The sequence below is a fragment of the Cavia porcellus genome, unplaced genomic scaffold (assembly GCF_034190915.1).
Source record: "Cavia porcellus strain 051 isolate PalLab524CR breed Dunkin Hartley unplaced genomic scaffold, mCavPor4.1 scaffold_12, whole genome shotgun sequence".
NCBI lineage: Eukaryota > Metazoa > Chordata > Mammalia > Rodentia > Caviidae > Cavia > Cavia porcellus.
The window spans coordinates 82,428,104-82,448,639 of record NW_026947495.1 but is presented as its reverse complement, the minus strand read 5'-3'; the positions used below and the strand labels follow the sequence as shown (position 1 = coordinate 82,448,639).

The window sequence follows — 20,536 nt, the reverse complement described above, 5'->3', positions numbered from 1 at the left end:
AAGCTAGAGCAGGGCGAAGCGGGCACCCATGGCTTTACCAGCCCACAGGGTAACTCCTTTCCTGGCCAGTCTGCCTTTCTGTGGGGTCAGGGGCAATAAAACCAATAAAATCAGTGGGTCCTGCTTCCCAAACCCTAATCCAAAAGTGGCGCGGCCAGTTAATATTAGGCCTCTGTGGTCAGCGTGGGGTGTAATGATCACTGCGCCGAGCTGGAAGGGGCCTTACAGAGGGACCTGTGCCCAAGACAAACCTCGACCACCAGCTGCTGCCCAGCAGGCCTCCAGCCTGGGCCTCTGATTCCAATCCGCCACCATTCCCACCGCACTGCTCAACCAAGAAAAAATAAACATAATTAATTTGCAAGAGACATAGCTCAAAACAAGCAGTGGGACTATAATAAATAAGGGAAACAGCTCAAAAGGACAGTCAGTGAGGTAGAGCGGCCACGTCCACTCAGATCTCTTCGGGGTTCAGTCTCGTTGCCAATAGAGAGGGTTCGGTCCTTGCTGTATCTCAAGTTCAAGTTTTTAGCTTCTTTCCAACTGTCTCGCAGGTCTCTTGGCACGTTTCTTGCATTTCTTCTAATGCAGCGGACCCAGGACCCACTGCCCTGACCTGAGATTTGGCCACGTTTTAGTGTGTTCTTGGGTAAGAGGCTTGATCATCCAACGTTTCTATATTCCCATCTGAAAAGTGGGTAATAATGCGCATTTCTTGGGGTTTAATAGGAAGTAGTGTGTACTTGTCACGTTCGTATCGCAGTGTCTTGCTCCTAGTAAGTGCTTAATGCATGGCAGCTGTTGTGCGTTTGTCCTCCACTGTTGTTCCTCACCCACGTGTGTCTGAGTCACTCACTCACGCTGTGCCCCCACCTCTCTCATGACCTTCCTCAGGTCGCCCACCAGCATGGCTCTTGCAGTGGACTGGGACTGGCCCAAGCTAGAGGACTTTAGGACTTCTCGCCACACTGGTAGCCCAGCTAGCATTAAAGGGACCAGGAAGTCCCCTAAATGTCAGAGGGATACCCAAGCTCCTTTCCAAACTTGAAGTCTTCATTTCAACAGGAATGCTGAGCTCCCTCCCCCTGGCCATCTTTGCCATCCCATAAATTTCTGGGCCAGAAACTATCCTATAATCTAGCACAGTGCTGGGCTCGGGGTGGGCAGAAACCAAGGCTGGAGTTAATAATCAATTTATGCACAAGCTGGCTAAATTGGCTTATTTTGACCAGATTACAAAAACCAGACTCTTCAGACTTTTGGTTTCATCATCCAAAACTTATAAATATCAAATTTTGGGGAAAAGTAGCTGTAATCACATCTGTTGTGAACCTCTTTAAAAGTCTCTTTAATGAGATACAAAGCTTTAACTACATTTTTAAATGGACTAAGCAGTTTTCTATTAAAGCAAACACACAGACGTGATTACCCTTTGGAAACGAGAATCTAATATACCATATCTGGTTTAGGTATTACTAACCTTTCAATATCTAGGATCTCTGTATCCACTTAGCTACCTACATACTTACCCATCTCATGCTGAGTGGAAAGATGGCCACGGGAAAATGTAGTGCTATCCCAAAGGATAAACTTCTGAGCTACTTCCTCCTTGTTTCTAAGAAAAGCATCCAAATCTTACAAATGTTGGCTAGTTTCTAATGGGCCAAATAATTCTTTTAAAAATTCCTTTAGTTGCTCAACGCAATGCTAGAAAAGCTGCTACAATGACTTCCAATTTTTAAAGAACCATTTGCATTTAGTTTTATATAGAAACATCTTGAACGAGATTTTCTTTGCCTTGGACCAGCCTTAAGGCGAAGAAAATAATTATGCTCTTTTCTTTGTCTTCAAAATTCTAAGTTAATGGTATAGCTGTTGCAGTTTGTGGGCAAGTCAGGTTTCATGTTAGAATACTTCAAATATTATAATAGGGTCCTCTAACTATCCTCTTTTTCCATGGAACTAACTGTTATATTCCACAGGATTTTATTGAAACCGGAATCTGTGAGTCACCCTGGATTCATCTCTTTAAAATGCATGGCAACCCTCTATTATTTTTTAATCCATCTTCTCATAAAACAACCCTGGTTAGCCACTTTAATGAGCAATTTTGTCCCTACTTTTATTTCTTAATGAACTTTTCCCCTCTGGCCGAATCCTAGCATCATAGTTTATTTTCATTGCCATAGTGACATCGGTCAAGAACAGCTCTGTAAAATTAATCATCACATTAGATCAGGCTTCAGCAAGAATCCTTTTTTTGGAAGAAAAGGGAGCTCTACAGTCCTGCCCGCCTGCCCTTTCCTGGTCCTCTGCTTGGTTGCCTCACCCCGAAGACCTGGTTCCATAAATCAGCTGAGCACGGTAAGTCTGAGACAGGGTGGAAAACAGAATGAGGCTTTAACAAGCCCAAGGCATGAGACAATTGCTCGGCTCCGTGTTTATATTACAGTCAGTTAAAAACCTATTGTAAATTATTGCAGAGTGAGGTCTCTAAGTATTTTAAAGGAAAGCAAGATATTTGTGATTTGTCCATCTTCTTAAGTAAGTTTACGCAGTAAACTGAGATCCTGAGGCCTGAGGAGGGCGAGCCTGCTGCCTGAGGCTTCGCTCCAGCCCCAGCTGAGTCATGGATTCCAGCAGACACAATCCCTGCGATCTTCAGAGACGGGCTTGCGGTGACCCCCTCCAGGGAGCACAGGTCAGCTTTGTCCCGGCATCCAGGCCCCGCTCCTTACTGAAACTTCTGTACCTTTTAGGTGAGTTTTTGAAGTAACACAGTAAAAAGATCCATCAACTAAACACCAAGCCTGAATATTCCAGGAGAGTGATTAAGTCCGTTGTCCACTATCCAGTAGGTTAAAGAAACCCACTTTAGTTAGAGGAAATACCTTGGACAGTGGACTTGGCTGTAAAATGGTTTTGTTACCGACATAATGATACTGCTAAGACATAGAAGATCACAGTTCAGTGCAGCTGTTCTGTGAGGACTTCTGGCTGGGTGATTTATGTGTTTCATCCACTATGCAAACTTCTAACAGGGGCCTCTTCTCCCTCAGGGAGCTCTGACCTGAGCTGTCACTTGCTAGGACCGAAGCCCTGGATGCCCCGGAACCAAAAGCTTTGAGGCCTCAGAAAATCAGAGGCTTCGGAGAAACCAGGGGTTTCCTGCGGACTCATGGCGAACGGGCTCTAGAACTTGGTTCTCCTCTAGCTGAGGACAGGACAGCTGCTTATGCGCTCCCATTGCAATCTCCCTGTATGTTATTGCTACTCAAGCCTGAGGAAATCTTGCCACACTTTTATTTGACGTTCAGGGAGCAAGAGGAAGTGTGAAAGCTTCCTTACATCACCTGAGCCCTAGGCTCATCTACAAACCGAGGACACAAGTGTATCAGCTCATGATTCAGTTACAAAATCAAGATTTAAATGGCCCTTCTCATACCTAAGTCTGCTTTTGCCTACAGCCTTGACATTACATTACATGTCTTGGGGAAAGTGCACATTGTAAATTGGCAATAATGGGCAGAGACCTAGAAACAATTTTTTTTAGTTTATCAGAGAAATAAGAGTTTGTTAGTATAAAAGCAGTGAGAACAATAAACCAGGAGAAAGGGTAAACTTATTGTGAAAGATAAGTCTCTCTCTTTCCCTGCTCACCTGAATTTGGAGAGATACTATGATTTTTGAAAATCGATTTTAATTGTTTGTATTTAAGATAAGACGATAACGTGACTATTGGATACATACAAACAGTAAAACATTTGCTACCAGCAAATGAACTTATGGGCTACTTCACATAATTACCTATTCTTCTTGTTTTCACAGCAAAAACAACTGAAGCCTCCCGTCCAGCAGGAATCCCAGAAACGCCTCAATTTTGCCGTCCAGGCCCTCGAGCTGTCTGCCGGCCCCCAGACCACACACTCTGTTTTCACCACTGCGTCTCCTGGCCTACGCTGTCTCCGACTACCATTTCCTCTCCAGCTCCTGCCACTGCTGTGCTCTCCTACTGGGCTCTTTGGTAAGAGTCTACAGAATATTTTCCTTCTGTGTCTCACTGGTTTCTCTCACCAGATCCCCCAGGTGGTAGCCCGTGGCAGACGCTCTGTAAGTCTGAGCAGCACTGTACTGTATGGAATCCGCAGTCTCTTGGTCCATTCGCCCATTGACAGACATGTAGGCTGTCCCACATCTTAGCTATCGTGGACAGTGCTGCCGTGATCGTGGGCTGGGGACGCTCTTAGAAGGTGGAGACTTCATTTCCTGTGGGCATACGCCCCGCGGGATTGCTGGTTACATCCTGGTTCTGTGTTTGACTTCTTCCCCCTTGTGCCCTCATGGGCTCCCCAGTCTGCATTCCACCAGAAGGGCACAGGGCTTCCTCCTCTGTATGCTGCTCGACATTTGCTATCTTCTGACATCTGTGAGTCCTCATCCTAGCGGCTGCCAGGTGGCACCCCAGGGAGGGACCTTCTGATTCCCTCAAGATCACTGCTCGTAAATGGCTCATCGGTTTTCAGTCATCATTGGAGAAACAGCTCCTCAGGTCTTTGTCCATTTTTAGTTGCATTATTTGTGCTTTTTTAATTACTGAGTTGGGTGAATTTTAAACAAATTGTGGATATCAGACCCTTACCAGATATATGACCTGCAGGTATTTTTTCCTACTTGTAGCCTATTTTATTTTGATGATTGTTTTTTTGTTATGTGGAAGCTTCTGACCATCCTATTTATTAATCTACTTTTGCTTTCGTAGCCAGGGATTTATGACAAGTCAAGGTCTTTAAGGACGGTGCATCATGTACTTGCGCTGTGCTCCTTCCCCCCCAGTTCTACCATCCTTGTAAATATATTAACATTCTCACCCTGCTGCTGGCTCTGGCCCAGACAGCGGTCAGCATAGGCCGGAAATGGAGGAGTTGGAGTAGGAAGAGGGTGTGGTGGGGTGTCTGCTGCACCCTCTGGGGAACCTTCCCCTGCCTCACCCCAGGTGATGGTGCCGGCTGTTCGCTGAGGCCTGCAGTGGGCTCTGCCTCCCTGCTCCCCTCCACTGGAGAGCGCTGAAAGTTACACAAGGGGAAAGTGACATTGAGCTACAAGTTACTACTTTAGCTGACTATGGACGGTTGTTTTAAATCTCAGAATATTTATTTCCTTGTCTGTCTATTATCTATCTATCTATTGAAGCTTTGAAACAGGATCTCACCATGTGTTCAGATTGAACTTGAATTCACTGTAGCCCAGATTGGCCTTGAACTTGCAGGAATCTTCCTGCTCAGCCTCCTCAGGGCTGAAACACACTCACACACAGCCTCAGGGCTGAAGCACCACTATACCCAGCGCAACACCAAAATGTTTCAAGACAATCTTCAAACATGAAGCAAGGCTGTGAAGAATTACACAGCAAACATCTCTACACCCAACTACTAGACACAATTAATGACAATTGGCGTGCAGCCATCTGTTCTTAACAACGGTGAGATGTCTGAGGAGGTCTTCACACACTGCATCACGGAACAGAGGCAGGAAAGCACGCTCACACAGACTTAGCCAGCACTGGCCGAAGTGCCCTCTCCCTGGCTCCATCGGCAATGGATTCTGTACCTCTGGGGGCCATGATGAGCAAAACGTCATGAGATTAAGCCAAGCACAAGAGGAAATGATGTAACCAAGATGCAATAAATGCAAGATACCTGAGCCTGCTGTGGACATAAAATGCCAGACTGTTCTATGGTCAACATTTTTAACCGGTAAGAGAAGTACACTCTAAAACAAGGACAAAATGCCTAACGTAGTGCCATAGCTTGTGCATAGATACCCCACCAAGCCTAGTGCAATCAAGGCGGGACTTTTTCAGAGGGGGCTGGATCTAGGGTGATTCGTGGTGAATGCTAGGCTCAAGGGCACTAGGACTACAGGTATGAGTGCTGCCATCCCGAATAGCCTGAATAAGACACAGGGGGCAGAACGACGCTGCTGAGGCCCCTTGCTTGTTGCTTTTGCTCTCTTCTGCTTGCCATGAACTGGTTCCATGTATTCTGTGATGCCCCTGCCAAGTAGCCCTGCTTTGGAGCCAGCCAGCTATGGACTGAAACCTCTACAAACTCTGAGCTAAATAAACCTTTCTCCTTTATCTTGGTGTCAAGTATTTTTTTCTCAGCAACAAGGAAAGTAACTAAGTCACTTAGCAAATACATAAACCACTAATGTTGTTGTTTATCATCCTCAATTATTGTGTACTGAAAATAACTGTGCCACTCACTCTTATAAAACTCATTTTGCGTTGTGTATGCCAGCACCACCACGCATGTGGAACCATGACACTGCCAAGCCCCACCACAAGGAATAGGAAATTTTCTGCTCCTAAATCTCCAGTGAAAACTGTTCTAATATTTCAGTCCCTAGAGCTGTCAGCTGTAGAATTTGGTGCAGCTGGAATTGTGTTGTATGTGCTCATCTGTGTGTATTTCTCTTATCTCGGCAGTTTTGATTTGAGTTCTGTGCACAGTGTTCTCTGCTGACAAGCAGAATCATTGCTTGAATGTACCAGTTAGTTCTCCAGTTCTCCTTGTGAACCCTTCAAGGGCTGGTTCAGTTACTCTGAGGAAAGTTAGTGTGAACTGTCCAGGCTGTTTGCTGATGAGTTATGTTCTCTAGAGTAAATGTGCGAGAGTCATATTGCTGATTACAGGGGATGTGATATTGGGTCTGATAAGAAACTGCCCAGAGCAGGTGTTGACATTGTCGCCTGTGTGGCAGGGCTTCACAGTTGTTCTACAGCCATATTTGGGATTTTGATCTCAAGTTTTAGCCACTCTGTTGTCTTAATTACGTCTCTTTTTGCTGAGACAAAACATCAGACACTCAGAGTTAAAGCAGAAGTTTATTTCAGCTCACATTTGGTGGAGGTTTCAGCCCATAGTCACCTGGCTCCAAGGCAGGGTGTCACAGCAGCGGGGTGTCACAGCAGAGAAGCAGTCCTTGGCAGGGTAGACAGGAGACAGTGACGCAGCTGGTAGCAACGGCTGCAGAAAACCTGCATTATTTCCATCCCTTTATATTGGATTTAGGCTACAAATCCACAGAGTTCTGCCAACCACACCATCCAGAGACTCGGGCTCCCCGGTGGGTTGGGCTTCCATTATCCATGCCCACCCCTAATCGCATATCACATGATCTAATTCAGTATCACATGCCCTAGATCCAGCCACCTCTCAAAAATTCTACCTATGAGTGTGTGAGACTTTGGGGGGACACCTAGACATGAGGCATAATGCTACTGAATGTGTGTTGGGGTTTTCTTTTTGTTTTTTCAGAGTTTAAGACTTTTATTTTATAATGGCCGTGGAGTAAACTGTCAGAAGGTGTGTTTGCCATGACTGGTAAAGCAACCTGAGCCATACGTCTGCAGCACCCAACAAGACCTTTCTTGACAATGGGGCTCTAAAGCAAGAAGAGGACCATGCAGTTTATAACACTCAGGCGAACTGAATCAGCGCGGTGCTGGACAGGGATGGTGCACCTGAGGATGCTTGCCAACAGCGTAAAGGGAGAACTGGAGGAAAACGGTGTGCTGCTGATTCTCCTGGAGAAGCTTGTCACGCTGGTTTTCCTGCTGTGAATTCAGCTGTTACCTTTGGAGGAGCACGGGTCCTCCCTGTCACTGAGGATGGCTATGGATCTTCCCCGGGGCGCTCTGGTCTCTACCTGGAATGCTGCTCCCTGACTCCAGCACAGGTCCCTCAGCCTGCTATCACAGACCCTTCAGCTCGCTGGTGTGGACTTTCTGGCTTCCACACTGGCCTTCTGGCCTTACCAGTGCAGATCCTTGATACAGGTTTGAATGAGACATTGTCGTGGGTTTTAAGCTTCCAGCCGGACTCATGGAGGACACTGCCATGGGCCCTAGGTCCTTAGCTGGACTCGCGCAGGACATTGCTGTGGGATCCAGGCCCTCAGCTGGTTCTTTGGGTCTCTAGTATGTGAACAAATCTCCTTCCCTGCTCTGCATTTGACTCTTTGAGTGAATATTGTAAAATAATCCTGTTAAAAAAAAGAAGACAACCACGGCAGGCCAGACTGGCACTGGGAGTCAGGCAGCAGCGTGGACACACCCACAAGGTAGCACTCAACCAGGTCCAGGGGAAGCCGGAGCCCCAAAGCCTCTCTGCATCCGGCACATGCTCCCCTGTGACTCGGTCCCTCTGAGAGCCCGGCGCAAGGTCATAATGCCAGAAAGGATGCTTTTGCCACTCGCATGGTTGGACCATTCTTCATGTGTCCTTTTAGCCTTGATGATGCAGAGTCATTAGCAGAGGGCCAGACAAATAGCTCTGAAGGACAGCAGTGGCCAGTCCAGGCTTAATTCTCCTTTCAGAATCTGCTAAAAGTCAGAGAGATGAGCCAGAGCCTTCCAGGGGGCTCTCGAGGAATTTGAAGTGACACTACAGAGAAAACAATAAAACAATAAAACAGAGAATTAAACACCAAAATGCAGAGTGTGCCAACCCCAAGTGTGACAGGTTCTAGAACAAGAGGAGGCCCCACAGTGGGTGGCGGGGAGGGTGTCATGTGCAAAGGGGTCCCTGGGCTTCACTTAGACGTCTCTTTGGAATTTCATTTTAGTATTTTTTTAAAGAGAAAAGTCAGAAATTAAAACAAAAAGCGAAAGACAACAGCAGCAAACTCAAAACAATAACAATATAGATTTTCAAAACAAGAACTTAACAATGGTTGTTATATTGCACATTGTTCTCTTTGTTTCAAAGAAAGAAAAGAAAATTTAAAAAAAACATAAAAGAAGGGTAGAACAATGCCGAATTCAAAAAAAATTATCATCACAGAATCACTAGCTGATACATCACTCATTGTCTTTAAAAGTAGTTGCCAAAGTCACAAAATCAAAGCATAAGAAGTGGCTAGACACTCCGGCATTGACAGTGCAAATCCTTCTGTTAGTGCTCCAACAGAGATTCAGTAGTATGGTCGTCTACCTTACACGCTGTACATACCGTTGTACCCTTAGAGCACTTTCCCGCCCTCTCACTTTCACAGGATCTATTATACTTTTGGGATCCCATTATTCTGTCAGTTTTTATTATTTTTTACACTAGAGAGACAATGTGATATTTACCAATCTGAGTCTTGTTTATTTTGCTAATGAGAATATTCTCAAGTTGTCTCCATTTACCTATACAGGCCTCAAGATCATCCTTTTTATAGATAAGTAGTATTCCATTCTATAAAAATACATTTTTTCATCCACTCTGCAGTTGATGGGCATTTTGGTTGTTTCCAAGATTTAACTATCACAAATTGTGCTGCTATGAACATGGGTGCACATATATCTCTGTGACATGCCCTTTTCAGTTTTTCTGGGAAAATACCCAGGAGAGGAATAGCTGGATTGAACGGAACTTCCAATCCTAGTTTTTTGAGGAATCTCCATAATGGTTTCCACAGTGGTTACACCAGTCTGCACTCCCACCAACAGTGGAGCAGTGATCCTCTTTCCCACAGCCTCGCCAACATGTGTTATCAGTTGTTTTCCTGATGGCAGCCATTCTTTCCGGGGTGAGATGAAATCTGAATGCTGTTTTAGTTTGCATTTCTTGAATGACCAGTGATGGTGAGCATTTCTTAATGTATTTATTTGCCATTTGTATATCTACATCTGAGAACTGTGTGTTCCTCTCTGATGCCCATTTTTGGAGAGGGTCTTTGAATTTGGGATGTTTGATGTTTTTCAGTTCTTTACATGTTCTGAATATAAGTCCTTTGTCTGAGGAATTGTTGGATAACATTCTTTTTCATCCTGTGGGTTTTCTTTTCACTTTGTTGGTGATTTCTTTTGAAGTATAGAAACTTTTTAGTAATATGAGATCCCAGTTGTTGATTCTTTGAAGTATTTCCCCTGCAGTTTGCATTTTTTTCTTTTTCCTTTTTATCGGTACCAGGGATCGAACTCACGACTGCCTGCTTGCAATGCAGGCGCTTATGCCACTGAGCTAAATCCCCAGCCCGCAGTTTGCATTTTATTCATGAATTGCCTACCCCTGTGTCTCCAAGATTTCTATGTACCTTGTCCTCCAGTACATTTAGTGTTTCTGTTTTAATGTTTAGATCCTTGATCCATTTTGACTTTAGTTTAGTGTATGGTGATAGGCACGGGTCTATTTTCAGTCTTTGGCATGTGGAAAGCCAATTTTTCTAACACCATTCATTAAAGAGGCTATCTTTTTTCCAGTGAGCATGTTTAGCCACTTTGTCAAATATAAGGTAGCTGAATGTCTTTGTAGTAGTGTTTGAATCTTCTAATCTGTTCCACTGATCCTCGGGTCTGTTTCTTTGCCAGTACCATGCTGATTTTATTATTGTGGCTTTGTAGTATACTTGTAAGTCAAGAATTGAGATGCCTCCTGTCTTTCCTTTGTTGCCCAGAATTGCTTTTGTTATTCTAGGTTTCTTCTGTTTCTAAATGAAGTTTAGGAATTTCTCTAGATCTGTAAGGTATGTTGATGGTATTTTGATTAGGATTACATTGAATCTGTGCAATAGTTTGGGGAGTATGGCCATTTTCACAATGTTGGTTCTTACTAACTAAGAGCAAGGAATATCCTTCCATTTTCTAACATCCTCTTCATTCTCCTTTTTTAGAGTAGTATAATTTTCAGCATAAGGGTCTTTTTCATTCTTGATTAGGTTGATTCCTAAGTATCTGACTTTTTAAGATGCTATTGTAAAAGGTGATATTTCTATAATGTCTCTTTCAGTGGTTTTTTTGCTTGAGTACAGGATTTGATACTTGAGTATTGACTTTGTATCCAGCTACACTGCTGAATTTGTTTCTTACCTCTAGTAGTCTTTTAATGGAGATTTTTGGGGTCTTCTATGTACAGTATCATGTTGTCTGCAAATAATGATAATTTAACTTCTTTTCCTTTGTTTATTCCTTTTATTTCTCCCTCTTGTCTGATTGCTCTGTCTAATATTACTAGAACTATATCGAATAGGAGTGGTGACAATGGACATCCTTGGCTTGTTCCTGATTTTAGAGTGAAGGCTTTCAGTTTTTGTCCATTTAGTATGATGTTGGCTGTTGGATTGTCATAAATGGCCTTTATGAGATTGAGGTACATGCCGTCTATTCTGAGTTCCTGTAGGGTTTTTATCATGAACAGGTGTTGAAATTTATCAAAAGCTTTTTCTGTATCTATTGAGATGATCATGTGATTTGTATTTTTGGCTCTGTTCATGTGGTGTATTACATTTATTTATTTGCATATGTTGAACCATCCCTGCATTCCTGGAATAAATCCCACTTGGTCATGGTGTATAATCCTCTTGATGACTTGCTGCATTCTTTTTGCCAGTATTTTATTGAGAATCTTGGCATCAATGTTCATTAGTGAGATTGGTCTATAGTTCTCCTTTTTGGTTGGGTCTTTCTCTGGTTTTGGTATCAGGATAATTCTTGCTTCCAAGAATGACTTAAGGAGGACTGCTTTTCTTTCAATTTTATTGAAGAGTTTAAGGAATGTTGGCATTAAATCTTCTCTAAATTTCTTATGGAATTCAGCAGTGAATCTCTCAGGACCTGGGCTTTTCTTTGTTGGTAAATATTTAATCACATTTTTTATTTCAGTAGCTGATATTGGGTTATTCAAAATTGTTATATCTTCTTGACTGAGCTTTGGTAGTTCATATGTTTCTAGGAATCTGTCCATTTCCTCTGTGTTTTCCACCCTATGTGAGTAGAGATTTTCAAAGTAGGTGTCCATGATCTTTTGAATTTCCATGGGATCTGTAGTAATTTCCCTCTTTTCAGTCCTTATTGCATGGATTTGAGTTTTTTCTTTCTTTTTCTTGATAAGGTCAGCTAGAGATTTATCAATTTTGTTTATTTTCTCATAAAACCAGATCTTTGACTCATTAATTCCTTGTATTTTTTTGTTTCAATTGCAGTAATTTCTGATTTAATTTTTATAGTTTCCTCTCTTCTATGGGCTTTGGGTTTAACTTGCTCTTCCTTTTCTAGGAGCTTGAGATGTAGCATTAGTTTGTTTATTTGTGCCTGTTCTGATTTCTTGATGTGACCTTTTATTGCTATATATTTCCCTCTTAGGACTGCTTTCATTGCATCCTACAGTTACAGTATGTTGCATCTGCATTTTCATTGCATTGTAGGTATTGTTTTATTTCTTCTTTAATTTCATCCGTGACCCAGTGGTTGTTCAGAAGGTTGTTATTTAATTTCCATGTATTTATGCAGGATTTTTTTGTCATTGATTTTCAATTTTAGTGCGCTATCATCAGATATTATGCATGGGATAATTTCACTCCCTTGCGTTTACTTAAGAGTGTTCTATGAGTTAATATATGGTCTATTTTGGAGTATGTCCATGTGCGTCTGAGAAGAATGTATATTCTGATGTGGTTGGGTGGAACACTGTAAACATCCACTAAGTCCATTTGTTCACAGGTGTGATGCAGTTCTGTTATTTCTTTGCTGGCTTTTTGTCTAGTTGATCTATCTTTTTGTGACAGTGGGGTGTTAAGGTCTCCTATTACAATTGTGTTCTTGCATATTTGGTTTTTCATGTCCATTAGTATTTGTCTTACATTGTTGGGTGCTCCTGTATTTGATGCAAACATATTTATAATGGTTGGTTCTTCCTCTTGTAGTTTTCTACTTACAAGTATGTGGTCACCTTCTTTATCTCTTTTAATCATTTTAAGTTTGGAGTTCACTTTGTCTACAAAGAGAATAGCTTCCCTTGCTTTTTTCTGGGTTCCTGTTACATAGGATACTTTTTTCTGTCCTTTGACTTTTAATCTACGAGTTTCCTCTTGAGTCAGATGTGCTTCTTGTATACAGTATATTGTGGGGTCCTGTTTCTTGATCCACTAAGTCAACTTGCTTCTTTTGACAGGTGAATTGAGCCCATTTACCTTTATGGATATCACTGCTGTGTGCTGGCTTGACTTTGCCGTGTTGTGTTCCTGCTGTTGATTTCCTGCTTTCCTCCTTTGTTTAAGTTCTTGTCCAGCCTGGTGGTTTCTTTATGTTGTTGTTCTGGAGATTGTGGTCATTTTTATCTCTTATAGTATGTCTTTCTTTTTATTATTTTTTAAAAAAGATTTAGATAAAGGAGGATATAACAACACAGGTCAGAACAGAACAATTGAAGCAACATAGACAATCTGACATAACAGTAGCTACCATGGTGTCTCTTTCCTTGAAATATTTGAGTATACCTTCATATACTATAGTATCAAACATAAAAAGACAGCGTAAAACCATTCAAGAGAATGAAAGTATTACAGGGTATTCAGAACCAACTAACAGAAAATGAACAATGGTTTCTATATTATCTCCTTGTCTATAAAAAATTTTGTTTATACTATCACATTTAATAAAATCCAATAAGATACAACATTATAAAACCGATGGAGACAGAAGAACAAAAGCTTGGTGGGACTTCAAAACAAGATGATATTAAATCAGCACTAGCTATTATAGGATCTTGTTTTCTTCAAAATAGCTGTTCATACCATCACAGAAAATAAAATCAAACAACCCAGAATAAAACCATTCCAATTAATGAATGAAAACATTATAAGTCTTCAAAGCAATATAATGGGGAATAATGATTAGCACATACTTGTATGTATTCTTACCATTTCTTACACTAAGGAAACTATTTGGTATTTGTACATGTGAGTTTGATTTATTTCGCTTATGAGTATGGTCTCAAACTGTACCCATTTATTTATAAATATCTCAATGTGATCATTCTTTCTAGCTGAGTAGTATTCCATTGTATAAAAATACCACAACTTTTTTATTCATTCCTCAGTTGATGGACACTTAGTGCCTGTTCTGTTTTATTTGTGCCTGTTCTGTTTTCTTGATGTGACCTTTTATTGCTATATTAGGTTGTTTCCAAGATCTGGCTATTACAAATTGTGCTGCTATAAACATGGGTGCACATATATCACTGTGGTATGATGTTTTCAGTTCTTCTGGGAATATGCCTAGAATGGAATAGCTGGAACAAATGGGACTTCCAATCCCAGCTTTTTGAGGAATATCCAGACTGACCTCCACAATGGCTGCACCAGTCTACACTCCCACTAACAATGCAGGAGAGTTCCTTTTTTCCCACAGTCTCTCCAGCATTTGTTGTTGGTAATTTTCTTGATCCTGGCCATTCTTTCTGGAGTGAAATGGAATCTCAGTGTGGTTTTAATTTGCATTTCTCTAATGAGTAATGATGATGAACATTTTTCCTTTCAATATTCTTTCTAGGGTTAGTTTGGTAGATATGAAGTTCTTCAGTTGTTCTTTGTCATGGAATTATCTTGTTTCTCCATTAAATTTGAAAGACAGTTTTGCTGGGAAAATCAGTCTGGGTTGAAAGTTGTTTTCTTTTAAAAATATGAACTCTTCCTAATTTGCGTGTCACCCTTGCACAGGGGCCATGCTAATCTTCTCTATATCGTTCCAATTTTAGTATATGTGCTGTCGAAGCGAGCACTGTCGGGGTTTTCTTGTGGTTTAACATGCAATTTGTTGGCCATTAATGATGGGCAGACTTTTTAGAAGTTCTTACGGGCCATTTGTGCATTTGTTCAAATGTCCTGTCTATTTATTATTGGATTGTTTGTCTCTTTGTTTTTGTTCTTTATTTTTCCTAGACAGTATTGCTTTATGAGATACATATTTTTGAGGGTCTTTCCTCACACTATGGATTGGCTATTTACTGTGTTGAAGTTCAATGACACCTTTTAGTAAGTATGAAGTTTTATTTGTTTGATAAAGTCTAAATTATCAATCATTTCTGTTAATGTTATTGTTTTATTCTGTCTAAGAAATCCTTGCTTGATCCAAGTTCAGATGCTCTCTGAGTTACCTTTGCACTTAAAAGCTTTGTAGTTACAGATTTTACGTTTAGATCTCTCAGATTTATTTTGGGGTATGATATACAGGGCTTAAAGGTGTTTCATTTTTGTTTTATTTTCCCCTGCATATTAGTATCCAGTTTTTAAGTACTATCTGCTAAAAATATACTTCATTCCCTCCTTGTTTGCCTTGGATCCAGTGACCAAATACATGCATGTGGTTTTATGCTGGCTTTTTTTCTGTTCCTTTCCCATCCCAGTGCCATGCTGCCTTGGCTATGGTAGGCTTGCATGAACCCCTGGAATTCGGTGGCATGAATCTCCAACTCTGCTCCTTTGCTCAGGGTGAAATATTTAAGTCCTCTGCATTTCATATCAATTTGAGTGTCAGTTTAATCCCTACAGCAATGTCTATTAGGGCCTACTGAGATTATAGGAGATCTACAGTGTATTTATTGACCATTTTGGAGGCAATAGTTTAAAAGTGTGCTTTGGTATAATTTAAACTCATAGAAAATTCACAAAAGTATGACAGAATACATTACACCTTTAATCCCACTTCTCCTAACACAAGCATCATACCCCGCCATGGTGCAGCTCTTATAAACAGCAAAGTAACCTTAATACCTTTTCAACAAACTGTGTGGTAACAGCCTGAATCTGCCATTCTAGCAACATGGTGCTTCTTTCCATTTATTCATAGTTTCTTAAAAATTCTATCAGTGATACTATAGTTTTTAGTGTACAAAGTCTTGAATATTTTTGTTTAATTTATTCTTGCTTCATATTTTTGCATGGTTATAAATGGATTTTATTTTTCGATTGTATGCTTGTGGTAGATAGATACATAACTAATTTTCTACATAAACAATAAAAATAGAATGAGGTCTGCTTATTTCGCTCCTGCTCTTAGACCCAACTTAAAGAAGTGTAGACTGTTTCACCGGTAAGTGGGACGCCAGCCGTGTGTGTTCTCACAGCTACACTTCATTAGCTTGGGGAAGTTCTCCTCTACTCCCGTCACTTGTCACTGATTTTAAATGAATGGGTATAAGCTCCCACTAGATGTTTTCTACATATCTTTAAATGATCACATGGATTTTCTCTTTTGTTCCCTGAACATGCTTTTCATGTGTTAAACTAGGCTTATATTTATAGGAGAGGATAATCTCTAGTGGATCATGGTATTATCCTGCTAATATTTCCCTAGATTTGATTTGCTAATACTTTAAGTAGTGAAGTATGTTCTCTGTCTGTACTTTATGAAAGAATTTTTTGATGTTGTTTTGCCCTTAAAGATCCAATAAAATTCACTTTAGCTTCAGAGTTTTTCATCTAGAGATCATAATACTAAGTAAAATAAATCAGACACAGACTGTTAAATATCACATGGTCTCTCTTACATGGGGACCCCAAATATAAATAATTTATAGAGAAAAATAAAAGGGAGAGACTAGGAAGCAGAGGTGGGGCGGAGACGGGGTGGGCCCGGACGGGGAGGGCAGCGGGGAGGAACGGGGCTAAGATGTGAGGATGTGATCCGCCCGGTACCAGTGCCCAAGACGAATGCAATTATATAGCACAAGCTTAGGGCAATGTTAAAAGTAGTTTAGAAGTTAGGCTTTTCTCTGTGGGATTAAGTCACATATAATGGCTTCAGTTTCGTCAATGTAGGGCTAGTTTCTTACGAGGGGTGGGTTGTGCTTGTCAAGGAATTCATATTTCTTGCTTGAGTTATCACATCTGTTACTGCCAAGTGGCTTTCCCAGTCCCAGGCGGCTGTGTCGCCTTCTGACCCTCAGGAGGTTTGAGAACAGTTAGAAGCCAGGGCTCCTCCACTCCGCCCTGATCAGGCTGGGTTCGTGCTCCTGCCATCTCGCTGCTTAACGTCTCCTTGGAGCGAGTTCTTTGGGTGCTCTTTCCTTACCCAATGTCTTCGTCTGTGCCCGGAACAGACACTGATTGTCTTCCAGAAGAAGGCAGCCGAGGGCGACAGGGCTCACGGACCTGCCCAGGCAGCTGCCTGCTCTGCGGGGACACACCACACGCCCGGCTCCTCTGTGCCTCCCTCCCCCGGGCGTCACTCTGCTCAGCAATGCTTCCAACAGTTACTTCCTCGCTTATTTATTTATTTTTGGTTCTGGGTCATTATTGCTTCTTGTCTCTCTTCTGTTTTTCAACTAAGGAAAACACGTGGAAAGATCTTACAATTTTTCCTCAATTCAGCTTGGTGGAACACCACAGAACCCTGTCCCTAAGGCTGAGCCCGCGTGCCCTGCTGCCCCCTCGCCCTCAGTGACGGTGACTCCTTCTCACCGAGCGTTTCTGGAGAGGCAGAAGTGGGACGTGCTTTGTGGCTGGAAGTGTGCTGGATGCAGGTGACCGCTATCACACGGTCCAGCTCTTCCCAGCCTCCGAGCACAGCTGTCTGGGCTCCCTGTGCCTTTCAGGTAGCCACTGACGTTTGCCACTTCGGTGTGGTGGCATCCAGCCCTGGTGCAGCATCCACCCCCGTCTCACTGTCCCTGGCACAGCGAGCGTGGGACACACGTCAGCTGCCTTCCCAGCCCGGTCAGTTCTGCCGTGTGGGGCTGGGGTGGCTTTTTTGCTGCTGCATACACGTGCTTTCCTTCCTCAAGTTTGTATGCAGAAGCACGAGGTCCTGTTAGCAATGTCGGTCTGCCCGCTTACTCCAGCTGTTCCAATCTTAACACATAAAAGAATCCAAATGTTTGTATTTTAAAACTTGAAGAAAAAGTGAACTTGCATTCACTAGGGATGAACTACAAGCAACTGCTCCTGCCTCTTTCTACCATCCAGCCTTATGTATGAAAAATTTTCATTCAACGCTCAATTTATAGGTAAGTAACTAAAGAATAACAGAGTAAGGACATGTCCAGGGAGGACAAGACTGAGTTTACTTTTCATTAATAAATTTGAAGTATTGCACAGTATAAGTACGAATACATGGGCCTGTATCTTCAGAAACAGAAAATGAAGTTTGCTTAATGGACAGTAGCCAGGAATGTGGCCACTATGACAGGGAATTACGATATTCTAGATATGAAGTGTGTGATACAAGAGGAAATAGAGAGGCTCTGGAAATTACACACATAAGAACATGCAGAAGAGAACCAGTGAGCCATGAAGATGCAATGAAAGGAGACAGTGGGTGGAGAAGGTTTTGGGGTGAGAAATGATTTCAATATCAGTGAGCAAAGAGAGCTCAGGAGAATGAGACAAAAACCACAGCTAAGCCTCAAAATTCCTTCATTCATCGTGACAGTGACATTTTTCAGAAGAATCATGACGGCAGTCTCCCGCCTGACTCCAAGAGCATGTGCCAGCTCCCTCTCAAACTCCGGTAGACATCTGTACAGGGTGTTTCAGTTTGGCCAGGAACGAGCCCACTGAAGCCTATAAATCTATCACCACCATCTATACCCAAAGCAGCCTCAGTGAGCTGAACACTATCGTCTCTTGGCACTTCCAGAGCCTGGGGCTGCAGAAGTGGGCAGAATAATGTCCCTGTGCTCATGGCACAGTCTCCTACAAGTGGGCTGAAGGGTGACTGAGATGGCATCACTGGGAAAACTCAGGAGGGAAACATAATTTCCAAGGGCACAGAATATAAGGAAAAACATGATAAAAGCTGCAAATCCCCTTCATCTGCACACTAGGGCACTCATGTGAGTGATTTCCAGAAGTCAGTATTTTGGAACCTTACTGCAGTCTTAGGCTGAACTTCCTGTCTGTTCATCAGGAGAAATCAATACTTTTCCAGTAATGTTCAACCCGCACACAGAACAAACCTGTTGGCGGGCTTCTTCTGAAACCCCTCAGACTCTGATCCAGTGAACAGAACACCGAGGAGGAAGCAGCACAAACACCAGTCGGCCTGGACTGCCACGGTGGCCAGCCTCACTTCCGCTCCGGGCTGCCCTGGGAGTCTCGGAGGCGACACCTCACCAAACTCACAGGGGCTTTCAGCCATGTTCACGGGGATCAGCTTCCATCTCTCTGAACACATTTCAGTTAGTTTCTGTTCATGTATAGTCCAAGTAGCCTTCAACTGTACTTTTATACAGTGTTATCACAAAAGTGACTTCTGAATGTATTGCATTAATGTATAATGCATGAAAGTCAATTTTTCACCAAAAACCTATTTATTACTAGGTCACTTGTGTCATTTAGGAAGAATCTGAAAAACAATTAGGTCAAAGCATTTCCCATTACACCAACACTTGTTGACAGCCACACTCAGGCAAAGGCGTGCGTGGGCCCTTGGCAACTGACACAGTCTAGGACACAACACAACTTTTTGAAAATTCGTAGAAATGCTTGCTCAGGATTCTCAGGTTGCACACCCCAGCACACACGGGCGCCGTGTATCCACGTGGAGCAGCAGCAGCATCTTCCTGTGGGAGACGCACATTATGCAACTAAGACCATAGATTTCGTGTCCTGCAAACTGTGACACCAGACTCTCTTTTTGTGTGATTACATCCCAGTGATAATCACGATTTGAGCGGAAACCGGGAAAGAAATGGTGGGCTGCTTCAACAGCTGAGGTCTGCTCACAGGAAATAGAACGCGTTTCCATAAATCTAGCTGCACCCCGCTGCCTGTGACGTAAACCACATAATGAGTGAGAGAGGTGAATGCGTCTAACTGCAATTTTAACTTGACCTAAAATGAGCAGGCATTTCTTTAAGAAAACTATGCTCAGCATTCCCGGTTTGGAGAGGAGTAACAAGGAGCTTTCATGAAGTAACTTCATAGTTTAGGGGTGCAGTCAATTCCATGTGAGCTCTTCACTACCGGAAAGCAGTCCACATTTTAAAAACAACATGACAGGTGGATTTGAAGGTAAAACAGGGGATCTTCCCCCTTGGCGGAGGGTAGAGAGGACTTTTAAAGGCTGCAAGTGTCTGAAACCAGCTTCACGGGAAGCACTGAGGCTGACTGTGTCCTCCTCCCGGCTTTCTATTCCACTGGCCATATAGAGCCGAAAAGTATCTTCTTGGCCTCCATGTGCTGGAGTTTTGGTGATAGAGTAAATAGAATTTCATCGCAAAGCTCTCTGTGTGGCCTTCAAGCGCACACTGCCCGGCTCGGGGCTGCGTGGACCCCGCTGGCTGCCCGCGCTGGGCTATGACCCGAGTTCATCTGCTCCCAGACCTCGCCGTCCTTCAGCGTTTGTCCTTTGTGTCTCTTCGGTTCTCAGGGAAAATGCTCTGGTCAGCTAAGGCTGCTTCCTTACCCCCACGTAGACGCAGAAAACCCCAAACAAAACCCATTAATCCTATCTTTCTTCCTGTAAAGACTAATTCGTGGACTGCTGACCTCATCTCTCCTGCTCCACACAGGCGTCTAATATCTCAGTCACCTGTCCACGCAGAATTCTGATTATTCTGTGCGTACATTCAAACAACAGTCAGTGCAGTTTACACTGACCAACCTGTTATCCCGTATTTAATGCCTTCTAATTCTTTATCAATAGTCTTTTATTAAATTAAATCACATAACTGCAGGAGACATAGCACAGTTAGGGTTTCGACTACACAAACAGACATATATAGGGGCATTTTCTGACCACACCTGAATCTGTGGTGCTTCAAAAATTCTC

General features: G+C 42.6%; 1 non-coding gene across 1 annotated transcript; it reads right to left on the bottom strand.

The window, feature by feature from the left end:
• Positions 1 to 14,438: 14,438 nt before the first annotated feature.
• On the bottom strand, positions 14,439 to 14,543 carry LOC111755082 (U6 spliceosomal RNA). The gene has a single exon (XR_002789676.1). It is a non-coding gene; the product is annotated as a U6 spliceosomal RNA (small nuclear RNA).
• Between the last annotated feature and the right edge of the window lie 5,993 nt (positions 14,544 to 20,536).